Source organism: Alosa alosa, chromosome 11, assembly GCF_017589495.1.
Source record: "Alosa alosa isolate M-15738 ecotype Scorff River chromosome 11, AALO_Geno_1.1, whole genome shotgun sequence".
Taxonomy (NCBI): Eukaryota; Metazoa; Chordata; class Actinopteri; order Clupeiformes; family Clupeidae; genus Alosa; species Alosa alosa.
In genome coordinates this window covers 25,415,022-25,436,402 of record NC_063199.1, presented here as the reverse complement: position 1 = coordinate 25,436,402, position 21,381 = coordinate 25,415,022, and the positions used below count along the sequence as shown (strand labels likewise).

Here is a 21,381-nt window from a genome sequence, read left to right as displayed (position 1 = left end):
GTAATAGGATTCAATCGAACCATTAATGCAGCTCTGTCTCCATTTAAGCTAAACATCCACTTAGCATGCACAAAGCCATATGGCACAGAACAACCAGCACATCTGCATTTGACAACAAAACAACAACTGGACAAGATAGAAGGCATATGTGTTTAAAAAACAGTCTCTGTTTAACTGCGTAGGGGCGAATTGATCGAGTACACCAACGACTCCAAAGCTGTGAGACAATACGAGACACGTAGGCTGAGGGCTTTGGCTCAGTGACGAGCAGCTTGGGGAGATTTCATCTGACTCGGCGGGAGCGGTCTCGTGTGCACATCGAGTGTGTCACTCGCTGGCATTTTTTGCCCCATCACCACATTCTTCCGCCCCGGTCCTGCCGTCTGCTGAGCGCAGCTGGACGGCGCTGAGCTGACCACCGCTGACTGCTCAGTTCTGTGGACTCGTCGATGCCAGAGGACTCGTTTTTTTTTTTCTTTCTTCTTTCCTTCCCCACCACAACTGTCCATTTTGCCAAGTGACCATCGCTCCACCATGAGAGCAGCTTGGCAGGAGCGGTCCCCCCACTGAGGTTGATTACATCACTAAAGCAACGTAATCTAATTACGTCTCGAACTCTAGAGACCGGGAGAAGGAATTAGCTGAACAAGCCCCATCCTTAAAACTGGCATGAGTGTGTGTGTGTGTGTGTGTGTGTGAGTGAGTAAGGAAGCACTGGAATACACAGTGGTATGTGTCACCAGCATCACTTAGGACAGTCCCTAACTGAACGGGACTTTAACGAGAGCCCTGATGTGGAAGACGAGGGGACCGCTGGAGCCTGGGCAGTACAAGAGCCCCGCAGCTGAGCGAGAGAAGAGAGAAGACGGAGAAGGGCGAGCAAACGAACGGAGACACAGAGGCGGGGGTGCTGGTAAGAAAAATGAGAAATTAAAATAGAAAGCACAAGGTATGCAGGTTGAGGAGTATGCAAGTTGACAAGTGTGAGAAACTGAGACAGAAAGAGAGCGTGTGGGCTCCTGTGTGTGTGTGTGTGTGTGTGTGTGTGTGTGTGTGTGTGTGTGTGTGTGTGCGCGCGTGCGCTCGCTCCCTTCTTATTAGTGCTCCCACTGCTCTCAGTGTGACACAGTGCTGTGTCTCCCACCACGCAGGCCTGCTAATAAAAAGTGCTTTCCAAATCAAGTGCGAGGGGGGAGACAGATGTACTGCTCCTCCTGGGAGATTGCAGAGAGCTGTGGGTGGCAACGAGAAGCAGGAGGAGAGGGAACGAGGGAGTGAGGGAGGGGTGGAGGAAGAGAGCGAGGGAGAGAGTGGGTGGGTGGAGGGAGAGAAAGAGAATGAAAGGGAAAGAACAAAGGAGGAGAAAAAGAGAAAGAAAGAAATAGGAACAGTGCACTAAGAAAAGGATGGACAGAAATGGAGACAGAGAGAGAGAGAGAGAGAGAGAGAGAGAGGGAGGAGAGAGAGAGAGAGAGAGAGAGAAAAAAAAGAAATGAAATAGAGAGAGAGGTGTGTGAGCGACAAAAGAGGGGGCATGAGCAGTGATGCTCATAGCAGTTCAGTTCGGGCCAGGTGTGGCCCCAATAAGGCCCTGATACAGACCAGACCACAATGTTGCCCACAGCTGGCCCAGAGTAAGCAGCCAGCTCTCTGGATTTCCCCTCATTCCCACACAAATTACTGTACTGTACAAAAAACACACAAACACACAACAGTCCTCGCTCCTCGACTTAGTTTATCATCAAATGTGTGCAGTCTCATCAGGGGTCTGGTAGCACATATTCCCACGAGAAACAACACCAGAAATGAACACCACACAACGACCACATCTCCACAATTACAGCCCTCTGCCCTCGGCTAATGGCCTGCAGGCCCTGGGCTCTGAAGAAGCGGTAGGACCAGTGACGGGCTAGAACGAAACAGATGGATTAGAATTAGAAGTACAACTAAAATCCAAAAAACGGACTCCCCAGGAACTCAGAGAGGGGGAGGTTCGACAGTGGCGTGCACAAGACGGAGCGCGTGCCCGGAAGACCCAGTGGGCTCTCTGAGCACAAAAAGTCCCAAATGTTCGCGATCTCAGGCTGCAGATCACCAACAGAGAGGCCCCAGCACAGAGGGCCAAGGGAGTGGGGGAAAAGAGAGAGAGAGAGAGAGAGAGAGAGAGAGAGAGAGAGAGAGAGAGAGAGAGAGAGAGAGAGAGTGTGTGAGAGAGAGGGGGAGTGCTCGGAACAATGTACAATATGCTTTCTGTTTGGGCCAGTGTGTGAAACTTGAAACACAGAAATAAAGAAATAAAGAAAGAAAGAAAGAAAGAAAGAAAGAAAGAAAGACAAAAACAGACAGACTGAAAGAAATATAGACAGAAAGAAATATAAAAAAATGAAAGACAGAAAAAGAAAGTAGTATAAAAAAGAGAGAACAAGTGTAGGATGAAAAGCCAGAGAGAGAGAGAGAGAGAGAGAGAGAGAGAGAGAGAGAGAGAGAGAAAAATGGAGTGAAAAAGGAGAAAAGAGGGGAAAACACCCTGGCAGTGGTGAGGCGAAGCGAGGAGCGCAAGGCCCCTCTGCCAACTATGTGTCATCACCCAGACGTGGCATGTGAAAGGGCCACAGTCATATTTCAGGGAGCGTCCAGCGTGGGCGCAGCCTGGTCCTCTCAGCGCCCTGTCCGCTCCACTCCGCTCGCTTTTGTCTGCCGTTTTTCCCATGAGAATGCCCGCAGGTCAGTAACGGACATACCGTCCACTCCGGCCAAAGCCATACTGGCTACCTCAGACCACTGGCTTTCTGTCAAACACTTGTGCCATATGATGATGATAATGATAATGATGATGGTGGGAAGAGGAATTTGGCTGAGGCCCTGTGTCTGATGAGGTGTGCCAATACACAGCCGTAATGGATGAGGTGGACATGAAGAAGTCTGTATTCACAGGAGACAAGGGCCCAAACTGAGGGAAATGTGTATAAAGGGGAGCATGATATCATGAAGAATATCAGAGCTGCAGTTTTGTTTGTTTTTTGCAAAGAGCTGTGAGCTGCGATTTTGCAAAGTAAAAAAAAAAAAAAGGAAATAGCCCTAAATGTCCTTCTAAATAAGGATTTGTAAGTGCATTGTGGTCTAAACAAATAATATGCCAAAGCAAATAAAATATCCTTCTTAGACAAGTTAGGGAATCAGTTGTGAGCTCCACCATGATCTCTTATCAGTCTGAGCATCATGGGTAAAACTCTCTGCCAACAATTAGGCTGAGTGGCAAGACTAAAGCCATTCTGCAATGTTACTCTGACACACAAAGGTCTCTCATGGAGGAGTTAAAGTCCATAGGATCATGCTTAATGGGGGAGTGCCTCTAAAACACTTCTTTATCTTGCCCCTCACTCTTTTTCCACCTTAAAGCAGCGAGACGACAGGGGGGGTCGGGGGGCTAATGATGGCTTTGCAGGAGCTCAGTCCAGGCCGCCAGGGCATTGTGTGTGTGGATATGCCTGACACAGACTTAAGTAAACTCACAGCTAACAGGCCAGCATTATGACGCTAACAGGCCTGCATTATCTCACCTGACACGCAAACAGACCCAGTCGCACCTCATTAGCAAGCCAGACTTCAGTGTAAACCATGCAGGGAGAGAGAAGGAAGGAAGGGGGGAGCGGAGATAGCGCCTCTTTTCAGGAGTGCGGGGTTGTTAGTCATGCTAAGAAGCAGACATTTGTCTTCTTTGAGCGATAGAGGGAGAGAGAGAGCGAGCGAGCTTGACGTTAACTATGCGCGTGCTGTCATACATACAAAACAGAGAGGAGCCTTTGAAGGTTCAGTTCAGTAAAAGTGGGAGAGTGTGTGCGAGTGAGTGACTGAGAAAGTATCTCACTCTTTGAGTGATACAACACCCCCTGGCAAAGTTATTCATTTTACACTGACTTACTCTTGCTTGTGTATGCAAGAGAATATATTAACCATGCGCACACACACACACACACACACACACACACACGGGACTTTCTCTGTGCCAGAGGCCATTGGCTTGCAGCTCTATGGAAAAACTTGAGAGGGTCTACAAACACTACAGAAAACAAACCATCTCTCACAGCTTCCACACAGCTAATTCTTTCGTTTACATTGACGCTTGTTAGTTGGGATTTCAAACGAACCATTTGTGGAGTGCTGAAGGAAGGTAGGCTTCTAGCTAAGATGTCTCCACCTCCTGCTCTATGAGCTTACTTTGCATATGTAAATTATTTGTTCACCGTCGACTCTCATCGTGCATTCTCTTGAATTGAGGAGGAGGCAAAAAGAATTGTGCTCATTTAAATACATTAATTATTTATAGCGGAGAACGAGTGATTAAGACAGAAGGCTGGCTGCATGTCAGGGGGCTAATTTAAAATGAAGAAAGAAATCATGTTTCAGTGAACCAGCTCACGTAAAAAAAGGACCAAGCAAAAACAATGACTGTGGCCTTGTGATAGGAAAAGTGTGCAAAACGCACCCAAACTCCTAAAACAGGAAACTGTTTTTCTTAATCTTTTTTTTTTTTTTAAACCATACTCTGATAATCAAGCACAGTAAGAGAAGGGAGGAGCTGGGAAAAATTTCCCTATTTCCGCAGCAATCCCGGGAGATGGCTTTGTTTGCGCAGCGTCTGATAATATCTGGGCAATTCATTTCAGCTGCAGCAGGCAGAGTGGGGGCCTAATCCCCGGCTAATTTACCACGACCCGCCGGACCAGTGATGAGACCGGGGGTCAGGCTGCCACGTGGGACGGTCAGAGTTCATGGGAGAGAGGGAGAGAGGGAGAGAGAGAGAGAAAGAGAGAGAGAGAGAAAGAAAAAAACACACACACACACACACACACACACAAGTCCAGATCTGGGTCGGATGCGGTCTGGTTCTGGGTCACAGCAGTTGGTCAGCTGGAGGTCACTGCTTGGTCAGCATCTATGTGAGGCGGGATGAGAAGGAAGTCATCGCTGCGGACGGCGGGCGCCCACTCAAAGGGCCGGAGCCAACAAGCCAGGGTGGGTAATGAGACTCCTTTGTGGCCAACACAAATGACCTAAAGCCACCGTGAAACGATCACCTCTTCCGTCTGCTGCTCCACTGTTCTGAGGAGCCCTCTGATCATCTGGACACTGCTGTCGTTCGCCACAAGGCAGATCTTTTTGCTTTTGGTACGAACTTACAGCTAGTGACATTAGTCACAGAAACCGTCAGAAGATCTGCCACATGAAGCGAGTGATATCAATCCAACAAGCAACTCTTTTAAGAGAGGAGCTCTGCAACAAAACACAAAGCAAGTCTTCTCACACAGCAACAGATTTGCAGCCTGTACTAAGACCAGGGCAATTACTTCAACACAGATGTTCTCTGACTGGAACAAATAGAACCTAATTTTCCCTGAGAGTTCCAAATGAACTTCTTCAGAGAAAAACAAATGACTCGTGACTTTTCTTTCCTACAAAAATGATTTACTCGGGAGACTGGATAAATCAATAAGACGCCTCTACTGACATATATCCCAACAATCTAACCCAGCCCTAGTTGGATGTAGGGCCCCAGGCTGAACTCAGTTCAGTTCAAGATGATTCTTGCTCTGAGCCAGTCCAGGTAGTTACTCTCTTCAGCGTTGGGTTGGCCCTGGTGTCAAACATTCAGCAGAATCCATTCGATTCGATTCGATTCAATTCAATTCAATTCAATCCAATCCTATATAGAACCAATAACAACTGAAATGGGCTTTGTAGACCCAAGAGCCTGAAACACCTAGAGCAAAACAAAAAAAATGTGGCACAGAACAGCTCATTTTTTCACAAGAAGAAACCTTGAACAGAAACATCAGATGAGGGTAAGATCAGCTCCCATGCAGGAAAAGCAATTTCTCTCCAACATCTCTTTCTCAATCTTGTCAAGCCTCATCTCACCGCAATACTCTCACAACAATATTAAAATAACAACAACACGATGTAAAAACAACAACAGTAAATGAAAAATGATCTGAAGTGAGCTCAGCAGCACTGAGTTCAGGTTTTCTTGTACTTGACAGACTTGGACTGTGCACTGAATATCTAATATATTATTAGCAACAAAACAAATGGTTTCTTTCATCCATATTCAACACAGATGAGTAAATTCTCAATGAAGGGCCCAGTAGTAGAGCACCTTTCCGTTCCCATTCTAAACGGTCTGTAACTAAATGAATTTCTAATTGAATTTCTGTGCAGTGAAGTAATTTCACATCAAGTCATTATGAGTGAGCATAAACCCGATGACAAGCAAACTCTATCATGGCTTTAGAGAAATCAAAGGGCTGCCTTGTTCTATTTCATGAGCAACTCTGCTGTCAGAGCCTCGGAGGAATGCCTTCAGTTATGACAAGTACACGAACACACACATGCACACACACACACACACACAGTTCCTTCCATACACACATGCATAAATGAACACTCTTATTCACTTGTCATCTTTAACCGACACACACACACGCAGCATACTTTCAGTTTCACGTGTATAAAATGCTTAAAAGTATAAATAAAAACACTTGAACTAATCTATTCAGGGTGTGCTTCCACTCACCAGTCTAACCTTCATCTCAGCATACATATAAATTAAATTACAAATGGAATGTTTCTAGAGGATGATGAGTAAGACAGGAATTGGAGAGTGAAAACACAAACAGAAAAAAAACTGACAAAACTTGTAAAAAAAAAAAAAAAAAAAAAGAGTGTTTTGTGTTGCTGAGGGCTGAGGGTGTGTTGCATCATGTACTGCACATGGTGAGGCTGGTGTACCGGCCAAACACTCAGGCTTACATCAGCCACAATACCTCCTGCCTGCTACACCTGCCCCACACACAAACACACACACATGCATGCACACACACGCACACACACAAACACATGAACACACACGCACACACATCCACCTGCAGTACTCCTACACCTGCATTGCTGAGCCTATGCATTCAAGCCCAGGATCACCCCCCAACACCCAAATCTACACCAGCCCTCAGTCCATACCACAGCTAGACCGTGTCTACACATATGCACCATGACCTTTGAACCCACTCCATTACCCCACCACAGCTCAGTTCTAATCTCCGCTAAGCTTAGAACCGCACGGTCAGCAGCATCGGCGACTGGCTCTACCGGAGGATGTGCGCAGAGTGAGACGAGAGGAGAAATATCCAGCCACACTAGCTTTCCTCTGGCCTCGATCACACTACACCAGTCCTACGCCAGTCTGTGCCAGGTGCAAAATGCAATTAAACCAGTAGCCCGAGGAGCACCTCTACACTCAGTTTGTCAATGTGTCTGTGTCTGTGTGTGTGTGTGTGTGTGAATATCTCCTTTCGGTGTTCCAAAAGCTCGGAGGAGGAAGTGGAGAGGAACTGCAGCACTGATAGCTCACAGCACTCCTTTTATTCCCTCTGTGCAAAATGTACACCAATCAATAGTTTAAAGAGACTTTTCTCTCTCCCCCGCATTTCACCCTTTTTCTGCAGGGAACAATTTGATATCCCTCCAGCTTCCGCTTTCTCTTCGCAATTTACCTCCTTCACTAAAATTCATATTTAAACTCTCTCTCGCTCTCTGTCTTTTTCAAAGAGGCATTCACTAAATCAAGCTATTCTCTCTCTCACTCTGTGCTTATTTCTCAAGCCACTCTCTACTAGTCCATCTTTCCAATGCTGTACCTCCTCATTCTTCATCTCTCTCTCTCACACACACACACACACACACACACACACACACACACACACACACACACACACACACACACACACACACACACACACGGTTCAAAGGTGTGATACAGACATATGACTAGCCACTGAAGTGGGTTCTATTGGGAGGGTATCCAGAAGCAGATGGAGCCTTGGCATCAATCACGCCGAGGCGGGTATGGGACGGACACCGCAGGCAGTGGGCACACCCAACCCTCATTGGCATGGCACAGGAACACGCGCCCAGCGCCACGAGGCATGGGCAACAGCTGCAGGGCTACCGGAATATTTCAGCATGAAAAACAAAACCTGCTGCCTATACGGGCATATTATGAATGCATCCCACGTGCAAGCTGTAGCTAATTGACTTCATAAATTGGCGTAACGGATCACGAGACGTGGCACACAAGATTCCGAGATTCCAATCAATGCCTTTTGTTCCACAAGCGTGTGAGGGAAATAAATCAAAGCGGCTCTGATTGCTATTGAAGTTAAGCCCGATCAATCCAGGCCCTTTAACTGGACGGAATTAATGCGGTCTGAGTCTTATTGGGTCTACGCTGAATCCTATTGAGTCTCGGGGAAAGGAGCTAAGGATGCTTCCGGACTAAGCCGCATCGGGCCAGTTTAGCCTTCTGTTTGGGAGGAAGGATGGCATCCACTCCATCAATTAGGCTAACTCTAATCGACCAAGCGCTCTGGAGATGGCCGAAGCCCACCTTGGTGACCGCTGAAACAGACGTGGCACTGTCCTGGCTGGTCTGGCATAGAGTCGGACGCTTTCCTATGCAAGCCAAGGAAGAGGGCGCTTTTGAGGGGCTGTTTTTGACCTGTGACCGAGAGTCCTGTGTTAGCAGTTAGGGGGGTGATAGTATGTATGTTTGTGTGTGTGTGTGTGTGTGTGTGTGTGTGTGTGTGTGTGTGTGTGTGTTTGTGTATGCATGTATGTGTATGTGTGGGGCGGGGGTGGTTGGGGGGGTGAACAGGGGAGCTCTTAGCAGGGAGCAGGGGAAGGCTGGATTCTTGCACTGTGACCCCTTTCTGACAGGGGGGCAATAAATTAGCAGGCATGTGTGGTCAGTGTTGGGCAGTGTTGCTGCTGACCAGCAGATCGACCCTCAGTGCAACAGCCAGGAAACAGACAGGCAGGAGTGTCCACTCAGCCTCTCGGGTTTACTTGTGTGTATACAAATTAGGGATTCTGCCCCCCTCTCTAACCCTCTGTCTCTGTCTGTCTGTGCGTGTGTGTGTGTGTGTGTGTACACACGTCCATCGTCCTTGCGTGACAGATCCATCCTGCCCACTGAAGACGGTTTTATCATTTGGGAGCTCTGAGGACCCAGAGGATGCTTTAATGGTGCGTGCGTGTGTGTGCATGTCTGTGTGTGTGTGTGCATCCGTGTGTGTGCGTGTGTGTGTGCAGTATCAGAACCTCCTATACACAAACAGATGTATGAGGGACAACTAAAGGAATACTGAGCAGATGACCTGCTTGCACGACAATGAAAGACAGAGTGAAATGTGTGTGAGTGTGTGCGTATGTGTGTGTGTGTAAGCAACAGGCATGACTGTGGTATTACCTAGAAACTCATTTTTAACCAGCTGACTTGTGCATTAGCTGAAGAGCTATATAAAATGGAACATATGGTCACTGCCAAGTCAAATGATTATTTCCCAGTTTTGTTTGCAATACAGTAATCATGCCACTTGTAAGAATATTACAACTGGCAAGACCCCCCACACGCTTCCATTGACCATTGGATTAGTCTAACATGTGGAATATACTGAGCTCTTTGTCTGTTGAAATGCCAGACAGCTCGAAGCCCACCAGCTTATTTCTGGAGCATATAAACATAGACTCAGAAAAGCAAAATGCCATGCTTCTTAGCTGAAGTCACGCATACACAATGGCATACAAAATACACACAAATACCACATTTAAACTTGTTTGACAGCAAAATGACTGAACAAAAGTATGGAAACTGCGGCCATTTCACCCATTCAAAAAAAAAAAAAACATGCCCACTGCTAGAGCACATCCTACAGTAGGTTCTTCTTCTACTAGAAACCCCTAGTTGCCACAGTAACAAGGGGGGATTTCATTATGGAATTCACTGCAAAACAATATTATGTATTGTTATCTCACTAGAAATGCACTCTAAATTCTAAAATCCATAATTTCTTATCTTTTTTCAATCCATCAAACACAAGGCTCTGGATAGAGAAAATCAAACCTCTTCCAGAAACCTTAATGTCAGATTATTTTTTCAATTGTGCAGTAATTTCAGACAGAAAATACAGACTCTGTGTACAATGGCCTTAACTGCTACTGTAAAAAAGAGAAAGCACTGCATGCACCGGTCTATAGGCTTAATCTTCCCCTGGACAGCACTCCAAACCAGCAGTGACCAGAGCATTGGATTCTTTGGTCTATAATCACCCACTCTCTCTCTCTATCTCTCTCTAGAAATGCACTGCTAACCAGTATTGTTGACTGAATTACTGAATATTGATGACACTGTGGTCTATAACTGTCTACTCGGATGACCTGTTAACCTACAGTGGGTGTCATCCATACAAACCCCCGTACCCCTCACCCCCTCTCCCTCCCCCTGCGGACCCTGACACTAAGGCCACAGCCCCATCATGGTGCTGATGCCTCTGGCTGAGAATCTGATTAGCAGGACCTTCTCCTGAACACCCACACTATCCATCACACTCCGCACCATGATAGCAAATCAATCCAGCACAGGCCAGGAGGAAGGAGGGAGAGAGAGAGGGAGAGGGGAAGGGAGAGGGAGAATGAGAAAGAGAGGGAGAGATAATGAGAAAGAGAGGGAGAGAGAGAAAATGTGTGTGTGTGTATGTGTGTGTGAGTGAGAGTGTGAGAAAGAGAGAGAGAGAGAATGAGAAAGAGAGAGGGATAATGAAAGAGAGAATAAGAGAGAGAGAGAATGTGTGTGAGGCAGAGAGAGGGAGAGAAAGAGAGAGATGATAGAGAATGAGAGAGAAAATGAGAGAGAAAGAGAAAGAGGATGTGTGTGTGTGAGGCAGAGAGAAAGAGAGAGAGAGAAAGGGAGGGAGTGAGAGAGAGGCAGAGGGAGAGAGAGACCCCGCGAGTGCATTCTCTGCCTTGATGAAGAGTAAAATATTGTCTTCGTCTTTTAGAGGAGTCTTGGAAAACAGCAACCAAGACTAAGGCTGACAATGCAGCAGTGTCGGGAACAATAGCATTTGCTAAAATATATACATATGTTATAAATAAATTCAAATAATATAAGTTTACAAACTTCCCAGACAGGAAAACGGCAGAAATACATCCAATAAAAATCAAATTTACCATAAAACCACAAAATTGTCAAACTACTTCAGATTTCAGTAACTGAATTCCTACATCAACAGTATAACAGTACAGTATTGTGAACATTGTTTTTACAGTCAACTGTGGTCCAAACAAAGAAAAGCATTTATTTTTAAATCTTCATGACAAACGAGCCTGTGAGCAACAGCATAACACACACACACACACACACACACACACACACACACACACACACACACACACACACACACACACACACACACACACACACACACACACACACACACCCTGAACAAAAACAATCATGCTTCTCTTGTTAATTGGCAGAGGCTCAGCACGTGGTCCCAGCAGTTCACTGCATGCTTGTGTGTCATTCATTACTCGAAGACGGAGGGATCCTTTGCAAGCTGTGTTGTGTGGTCCCCTCACACCCACCCATTCACCCACACCATCATCCATTACACACACACACAAACGAGGTGTGTTGGCAGAAGCTCCTTGCATGGGTCGACATATGCATATGTGAACACACACAGACACACACATGTGCACACACCCACACACACACACAGATTATTACTCTCCATGTGGGGTGTACTGGTTAATTGACAGCCCATGTGTTGAGAGGCCCATTTCCGAGCTGTGTGTGTGTGTGTGTGTGTGTGTTTACAAATGACCCGCCACTGTGGGTACAAGAAAAGCACCTGATGGTCAAACCTTTCCTACTGTGAAACTAGGCACCCTCATGACTCAATCACACACACACACACACACACACACACACGAATTGAGTAAGTGTGGAAAAGTCTACATACGTAAGCCCTGTAGCCTCGTTAATCTTATCGATTTACTAAAATATAACTCATTATTTTGTACTGTAGACACGGAATAAAAATTCCATTAACTTAAATCCAGACCAGCGCGAAACAGGAAATTAAAATCTGTTTACAGAACTAAAGAACAGGAACTTAAAAACAATCATGACAATTTAAATGTGAGTCACACAATGGGAGAAATGCTAACAAAACTAAAACCACAATTCAGACTGAAACGCTCTAGTTAGCCCGCAGTTCCAACACACAACGCTTCCAGAGACACCCAGGAGCGAGTGGCGGTGTTGTTGCGTGAGAACAGCGGGCAGGGCAGGGCCGTAAACATGTAGAAAAAAGACCCAAACAGCCTCGCCAGTGCTCTTTAAAACGCCGCGTCTCTCCCACATGGTGTCAATTTGCATTTCTGCCGAGGAGCTCATTTGCGCATTTTAGACTTTTATAGTCACCAAAATCACAGAAACCACACAGCCTTCCCTCCTAAGTAAGTGCAGTTTGACGACCCTTTGATTTCGCCAGTCACTCTCCTCCCCCACTTCACGAAGCTCACAGCAGCCAGTTGACAAAGAAGAATTAAGATGAAATCAAACATTATATTTTCCTCCCCTTTTTTTACATAAGAGAGTGCTTTAATGTTTATTTCCCAGACAAACACAAACATTCCTAGCGTCGTGTTAAAAAATGATGTGTTCTATTTTGAATAATGACCCCGTAGTCAGTCCGCTATAGCAGAGATAAAAACCCGACAAACAACGATAAATAACTTTATAACTTTGTTTTTAGCGTGTCGCTGGCAGTGGTGTCATATGGTTCCAATGTGGTCTCACATCCAGCTAGTGCTTTTAAAACCACATTTGCAGCTGAGTATGGGTGTACAGGACAGAGGAGGGGGACCCCAGGGTCTTGAGTTTCCTGCCCCCACTTCCAGCCCTTGATCCCATGCTTTGCCTTTGATACCAAAACTAAATGATGGCTCCACAGGCTTCCCATGATTCATTGGTGCGGCTGCACTACGTAGAGCGGCAGGCGGTTCGATCTGTCAAGCATGATCCCTGTGCTAGACATGACACAGTTCGGCATCTCGCCTCTGGTGTCTGAGTGAGTCCTGTGGTACTGGTTGCCTGAGGAATGCCAGTGTTTATGCCATACCAACGCATCTAACCACGCACATACCAGTAAAAAACATCACATCAGATCAAACATTTCAATCCACTCAGGATTGTTAGACAATGGAGCAGCACCAGAATGCCTCCTCCACAGACATCCTCAAGTATGTTCACTTCATAGTCTGTTCCATCAAAGCATCCATCAAAATTCTAGTTTCCTTCACTGGCCTGAAACTGAAAAGAACTGTATCAGTCTGTTCACTCGATCTTCAGAAAGGAGGGGGATGAAGCCTATGTTCAAGCAGCCTTTAAAAGATTTCTGCATTTCTCTACGTTTAACCTCTCTTCCAGATGCAAACACCATCCCCTATCGTAAAGTCCTGCTGCAGTGGTCAAACAGCAGGGAGGACACCCAGCAGACCAAGGCCACACTGACCCTCATAAGTAAACAAAAGCAAACCCAAGGGCCTGAATCCACGAAAAAAGTATTTCATGTCTCTCAGCACAACAGATGCAGCAGCTTTTTTTTTTTTTTCCAAGTGTTTCAGTTTACTGCAAAGGTAGGCCCAAAGAAAAAAAAAAAGAACAAGGATAGAACTATTCTGGGTTGAGGGCCAGCTACTTTGATTATGAATTGAAGCCTGGGAAAGATTGCTTCCAATAAAGCATTCTTCACGTCATGGCTCGACGAGCTATTGAGGGACTAAAGACGGCTCTCTTTGGGGCGCTCGGCTATTCACTGAGGAAAGAGAACAGCGTGTCCTGAGTGGCTGCTATTTCTCTTCTGCTCCCTTCGCCTCTCCTCTCCTCCGCCTGAGAAATGGTTTGAGTCAGGCAGCGGCCGGGGGAAACATTCTTTCCCGCTGCTAAATGGGCTTCCTTTGAAGTGTTTCGCGGCGAAATACTTCCTGATTGTCCTACAAACACAAAGAGGCCGACGCGCAGATGAAAATGGCCTCGGTCCACATCCATCATCCCTGTGTTAAATGGGTCTACCTCTTCCCTCCTCCAAATATGCATGGCCCGGAGGGCTGAGTCTCTGTGATAGCGCACACTGTGAACCCTTTCACTTGGAACGTCCTATCGGTGTATTTTCTGTACTATGCCTTGTTTACACTGAAATCACACACACGCACACACACACACACACACACACACACACACACACACACACACACACACACACACACACACACTTGTGCCTGGTCTATGTATTAAACTGGAGAGGGTGACATCAGTTGAAAGGGCCTCACAGACGTTTATTAAAAATATCCCCTAGTGTCACAAAAAGAAATGCAATCAAATAAAGAGAAACTTAAACAACAGCGACAACAATGAGATCGGCCAAGATATGGGTGGCAGATCAAAATCCCTTGGTCTGAAACGGAGCCCTGGCTGTAATAAGGGTCTCGTATGTACAGGGCTTTATGAGGCTGGCGCAGCCACAGCAGAGCGGACGGGAGGGATGTATATTATGTTACAGAATGGGGAGACGGGTTTATGGCGGCCCCCAGACATCACAGGGCACTGGTGGCCCCCCTCACAACATGAGGCACTGTAAAAGCGTCTCCGGGCAGAAAAACTGCCTTCGCCGGCTGCAATTACGCAGTTACTTTGGGCTCACAGCAGAGCAGGGGACAGGAACTCTTCTCGTCCGCCTTTGTGTCGGGACCGAGTGCTCTCAGCTTTCTGCAGTGAGGCACTGGCTGTGCAGCAGGTGAAATGTGTGTGTGTGTGTGTGTGTGTGTGTGTGTGTGTGTGTGTGTGTGTGTGTGTGTGTGTGTGTGTTTTTTTCTTTGTCCATCGAGACTGTGATAAATTAAGTTTTCACAGGATGACCCACATTGGTGACAAATCTCCAACCTTCAGGAACAACTAAACTGAACAACAACAGAAGCAACAACAACAGCAGCAGCAACAACAACAACAGAAGCAACAACAACAGAGCTTCTTTGGCTGCAACAGACAACAGCAGCCCAAATCACATGCAACATCCGGCTAATTAAAAATGTTTTTTAAAAAGAAATAAATCTCTCCTTTATCCAAGCGGAGCGTTGAGAGAGTTGAGGAGGAGGAGGAGGAGGAGGAGGAGGAGGGGGCTGTGCATTAGTGGCATTGCTTAGATACTTCCTGGAGGGGCACTGGCACAAAGGAAAGGTAACCCATGGCAACCAAACCAACGCCGTCAAGGACAAAGAAACTGTGGTAGCTGTGCCCCTGTCTACAGCTAGTGAGGACCGCAGACAAAGAACTGTACAGAGAAAGAGAGAGAAAGGGGGAGAGAGAGAGAGAGAGAGAGAGAGAGAGAGAGAGAGAGAGAGAGAGAGAGAGAGAGAGAATGAGAGAGAGAGAGATGGAGGGGCAGAAAGAGAAGGAGAAAGAAGGGTTAGAGAGTGAGGAAAGGGAGAGTGAGAGAGAGAGTAAGGTGAAGAGAGAGAGAGAGAGAGAGTAAGGTGAAGAGAGAGAGAGAGAGGGAGGGGATGGGAGAGAGAGAGAGAGAGTAAGGTGAAGAGAGAGAGAGAGGAGGGATGGGAGGGGAAGAGTGGAGATGAGAGAGCTGGAAATGTGGAGGTGGAGGAGTGGGAGTGGGAGCAAGGACCATGTGTGGTCCATCACCACCAGCTCTGAGGAGAGGCCACTCCGCCTGCCTCTGAATAGGCCGCCGTCTGCCCCCAGGACGCTCGACGCAGCCCACGCCACGCCGCTGAGAAATAGAAAGACCGGGAAAAAACAAAAAGGCCTGTGAGGGAGAGCGAGGGAGAGCGAGGCATGGATTGCAGCCCCTTAAGAGCGCGCCTGAGCTGCCCACTCCACATTCACACGGCAACAATGATGCTGACAGACGCTAGATGAAGAGAGCGAGAGCACTAGGAAGAAAAAGAAAAGAAAGAGAAATTGCAAGACACATACAGATAAAGACAGCGATGAAGAAAAGAGGAGGAGGAGGATGAGGAGGAGGAGGAGGAGGAGGAAGAGGAGGAGGAGAATGAGGCTTTAGAACATGTCTCCGCGCAGGAGGACCAGCCGAGAGCTCAACAAAGGACACTTGCCGCTTAACATATTCATGCTTTTACGAGGAAGGCCAAACAATGGGCCGAAAAATTCCACTAAGACAGCAAGAAAAAAAGCCTTAACTAACCACATGAACATTGTTAGGCTTTTCACAGAGACTTAACAGCCTTTAAAAGCTTTACGTCTTTGTTCTATATTTCTGTTGTTTCCTATAATTGCGCTGCTCGGAACAGTCTCCAGCAAATGGGTGGATAGTCTTTCACTCGATTTCCCCCAACACCAATTTGTAGCCATAAATCGTCTTTAGTTGATGGTTGTTTGCTGCCAGCAACCTCTGTACGGTACATTGCTCTGCCATAAAAAAACAGGTCACTGACAAAGTTTGGCCTCTTCAGACACTTTGTTCATACCTTCAAAAACATACCATGCAGGACACACCAATAAACAATATATAAGAGGAGACTCTAAAATCCTGACCTAAGCCAGCCCTGTCCCTGGGTGGCCATGGTTCCGGGTCAGGGTATAGGGAAGAGTGGTGGTTAGGCCTCCAGTGGCTGGTGAAAGTGTGTGTGTGTGTGTGTGTGTGTGTGTGTGTGTGTGTGTGTGTGTTTCTTTGTGTGTTTCCGTGTGCGTGTTTCCGTGTGTGTTTGTGTGTGTGTGTGCGTGTTTCCATGTGTGTTTGTGAGTGTGTGCGTGCGTGTGCATGTGTGTACAGTATGTGTTTCTGTGAGTGTTTCTGTGTGTGTGTGTGTTTGTGTATGCATGTATGTGTGTGTGTTTGTGTATGCATGTATGTGTGTGTGTGTGTGTGTGTGGGTGGGTGCAGTGGGATTAGGGTCAGCCTCACAGCCTCCACTTTTCCTGGCTGTGAGGGCGGAGAGATCACAGGAGGGGCCGGAGGTTCGGAGGTGAGGTGAGCAGCCTGCGTCACTGCACTGACGGGGCCCCCTGGTGTGATGGCACTGACAGGCCCTCGGACGCACCTCAAGCTCCAGGAAGCCCAACCGGGGAGAGAGGAAAGGACAGGACAAAACCGGAGAGGAGAGGCGACAGCCTTAACTGACCCTTAAGGAGGATGATGGCAGGTCAGTTCTTCCACTTTTAGTCTCTCACCCTCTCTCACACACACACACACACACACACACACACACAAAAATCACTGCTCTCGGTCACTATTTTTCTCATCTTGATCTCACCCCCTTAGGATCTCTAATCTCTTTTACACTCTCTCACTCTCTGTCTCTTAGAAGCACGCACGCACGCACGCACGCACGCACGCACGCACGCACGCACGCACACTATGTTTATCTCATCGCTCTGCCTCTTGCTCTCTCTGCAGGAGAGGCAGGCTAAAACAGCCTTAAGCATCTCCCACACACAGCTAAAATAGTCCGGCACAACACAACAGATGTGAAGAGGCTGTCTGCAGCTTGATTCAGAGCTGACGTTTGTGGAAGTGCTTACATCAAATCCGGCACACACACACGCACACACACACAGACAGACACACACGCGCATGCGCACACACACCTATGTCACTGCCTCTGATTCAGCACAGGGCACATGGAACATATGGCATGGATCACGTCATCAGACAATTAAGCCCAAATCAAGCCATCTCATCATTAACTAAAATTACATCTGTGGTGGAGATTGCCGTGGTTTTTGTGAGTGTACATGGACTGCTGCTTAAATGTTCAGACCACAAAATTATCCTTAATTATCTTAGCGTCCTAAGTGTAGGTGCGTGTGTGTGTGTGTGTGTGTGTGTCTGTATTTTTTTTAGAGAGAAAGAGAGAACAGAAGAAGAAAGTGAGAAAGAGAGAGATAGAGAGCAAAAGAGAGAGAGACTGCACAACACACAAGTGTTTGTGTGGGCTTCTCTTAGTAATTAATGACGCTCCAGGACTAATGAGACATTTCTGCTGTGCTGGCTGGCTTGCCTGTGACTTCATAAGAAGCCACCACTCCTGACTTTCTAATGGCTTCTACCTCAGCACTTCTGGGTGCCAATATCTCATAGCTTTGACAGGCAATGACATAACCAAAACACAGCATCAAGGCCTGCGTCGGGTTGCTGTCTATATCCTGATGGAAGGTGGAGGCTGAGAAGGACTTTATTGTTTCATCCATAACACTTTTACTTTTTTGGTGGTGGTGGTGGGGGGTATGGAGACAGGGACAGTTTTATTAATAGCAAAGGCCTCTCTCTTTTTGCGAGTTGTATGCAGCGTTTTTTGTGTGTCTGTGTGTCTTTATACAAATACACAATTTGAAAATCCACACGGCATGATTAGCATGGCTAAACAGGGTCTCACTCACTCACTCACCCCGATGGCCGCTGCATGAACCTGACATCCCGGCGAGATAAAGATGACAACCTGACACATAAACAAAACCTCTGGATCAAAGGCTCACAACCCCCCGCCCATCCCAACCCCTCTCCCCCTGCTCTCTCACACAGCAGTGTGCCGACGCACGGTATCAAAATTCAGTGTTTACTTAAAGGAAAAACAACGAATCAGAAAACACTTAGCGTGGGCAAAACACCCAGGCCGTTTTGATATTTCTCAGCCGAAATATTGTTTTAGCCTTACACAAGATTTAGGGCTTTGCAAATGTCTCTGACGGATTTCCTGGTATTGTTTCAAGCTGAATACTGTAGCTCATCATAGCATAATAGACCAAAATATACATTTCCTAATCTCTGTGGTGCTGTATGGAGTGGAAGAATTCAGGGACACCGCAAATGATGTAACACGTAGCAAACAATACATTTCAATTTCGCTAGATTAGTAAAGCTCTCGGTCTGTAATCCTGTTCAGACTGGCAGCAAGGTGCAGTTCTAGGTCAGGCATGAAATGGATGACGTGCCAGTGTGTGTGTGTGTATGTGTGTGTGTGTGTGTGTGTTGGGGGGGGGGGGTTGGGGTGCGTGTTCCCCCCAAAAAAACATTAGGCAGAGACAGGGGAGGGGGGTGACATGAGAGCAACATCATGTGCCCCTCCCCCACCAGACACCATCCCCTCAGACACACACCACCACAGACAGACGACATCAAATAAATAAATAAACGCACAAAAGGCAAACCAGCGCATGGCACGGTGACCTACAAACGGTAACAGCCACAACATTATTCAACAGCTCCGCCACTGGAGTGCCTTGAAAAGCCATCTACTGTAGGGAGCAGGAGGAGGAGGAGCAGGAGGAGGAGGCCAGAGCTATGCTGTAAGAACGGAGGAATGTCCTCCCAATGTGGCATCGGGATACTTGAGTGGGTTCATTCAGTAAGAGAGAGAGAAGGAGAGAGAGAGGGAGGGAGGGAGAGAGAAAGAAAGAGAGAGGGGGGGCATGGAAGGAAAGAAGAGAAAAGATGTCAAGAGAAAGGGAATGGAAGTAGAGACAACGGCATGAGCGCTGCGCTGTGGCCAGACAAAACACCCCGACAGACAGTGCGAGGAGTGGACGAGTGTGTGGCCAGACAAAACACCCCGACAGACAGTGCGAGGAGCGGACGAGTGTGTGGCCAGAGAAGAGGAGCGGGAGTAAGGGAGAGGACAGAGGAGGAAAGGAGGAGTGGAGAGAGAGAGGAGGAGAGGGAGGAGAGGAGGAGAGGGAGGAGTGGAGAGAGAGGAGGAGAGGGAGGAGTGGAGAGAGAGGAGGAGAGGGAGGAGAGGAGAGAGAGGAGGAGAGGAGACAAGGAGGAGTAGAGGAAGAGGAGAGGGAGGAGAGGAGACAGGAGGAGTAGAGGAGGAGGAGAGGAGGAGAGGGAGGAGTGGAGGAGAGATGGAGAGAATGAGAGAAGGCGGAGGACAGGAGGAGGAGGGGAGGAGGAGAGGAAGGAAATGGAGAGATGGAGAGGAGAGAAGGCGGAGGACAGGAGGAGGAGGAGGAGGAGAGGAGAGGAGGAGTGGAGAGAGAGGAGGAGGAGAGGAGGAGGAGGAGGAGGAGGAGGAGGAGAGGAGGAGGAGGAGAGGAGGAGTGGAGAGAGAGGAGGAGGAGGAGAGGAGGAGAGGAGGAGGAGAGGAGGAGGAGGAGGAGAGGAGGAGAGGAGGAGAGGAGGAGGAGGAGAGGAGGAGTGGAGAGAGGAGGAGGAGGGAGAGAGGAGGAGAGGAGGAGGAGAGGAGGAGAGGAGGAGAGGAGGAGAGGAGGAGGAGGGGAGGAGGAAAGGGAGGGGAGGAGGGGAGAGACGGGAGGGCACACAGCTTGATCCAATTCATCACCATTTTTCTGAAGCGCGTCCATGACGGCTCAATTTTCACCTTTTCCTCCGGAATACAGCTGAGGAGAGGTCGACAGCGACCCAGAGAGAGAGAGAGAGAAAGAGAGAGAGAGAGAGAGAGAGAGAGAGAGAGAGAGAGAGAGAGAGAGAGAGAGGGAAAGAGGGAAGAAGGAAAACAAAAAAAGACTGAGAGAAACAGAGACCAAGTGAGAGCGGCACTTTCATGAGGACTCTGTACTTTGGCAGCCTCCGAACACATCCAGCTGTCCAGGCTCCCTCTGCTGGGTGCACCCCAGCCTCTCCTCTCTCTTCCTCCTCTCCTTCCTCTCTCTTCCCTTTGCCTCCAGTGAACAACCCTGCCGGGCGGATTTCATTATTAATCCCCTCAAAATGGCTCCCATAATCAGGGGAAGCCTCGAAACGCCCGCCGTGACCGAGCGGCTCGCTGTTCAGCGGCATCACTTCCTGTCTGGCGACGCGGCCGGTCGGCGTGAGCTGCGCTAGGTGGAGGACGTGGGACTAGAGGGGAGACTAATCGCCAGAGACAGAGGCTGGGCGTGTTTTAGCTCCCTCCTTGGGTCCCACTTTGCACCCGGCCCGTGTTTGGGCCAAGCGCACTGTAATTGGAAGTGGCGTGTCTGGCCCTGGGGTGTGTGTGTGTGTGTGTGTGTGCTTGTGTCTGTGTGTATCTCTGTGTCTGTGTGTCTCTCTCTCTCTCTCTCTCTGTGTGTGTGTGCTTGTGCTTGTGTGTATGTCTCTCTCTCTCTCTCTCCCACTCTCTCTCTCTCCCTCTCTGTGTGTGTGTGTGCGCTTGTGCTTGTGTGTATGTCTCTATCTCTCTGTGTGTGTGTGTGTTGTGTGTTTTGCCAGAGCAGGGGCTGTGTTGGGGTTGGGCTGGGATCAGAGTACTCGAGGGTTGGTCTCCTCTCTGCGTGACGCGGATGTTTGCTTCTGCCGGCATGGAGCACCATTCTCATCTTGTTTAATTCAATTAAAACGCTCTCCCCTTCCAAGAAATAAAAGTGACGGGGTTGCTTTGTTGTGTCCGTTTTTCCCCTTTTCCCAATTTCATGTTTTACGACACCCAACATTGCCTCCAACATACAGCATCTGACGCAGTGTGAGTTTGAATAGAGTGCTGTCTGGAAATCCTAATGGTTTCGTT

At 47.8% G+C, this 21,381-nt stretch overlaps 1 protein-coding gene across 1 annotated transcript in view; it reads right to left on the bottom strand.

The window, feature by feature from the left end:
- tmtc2b (transmembrane O-mannosyltransferase targeting cadherins 2b) overlaps positions 1 to 21,381 on the bottom strand; it is a 131,457-nt gene that overhangs the window by 78,661 nt on the left and 31,415 nt on the right. The gene's annotated exons all lie outside the window — the stretch shown is intronic.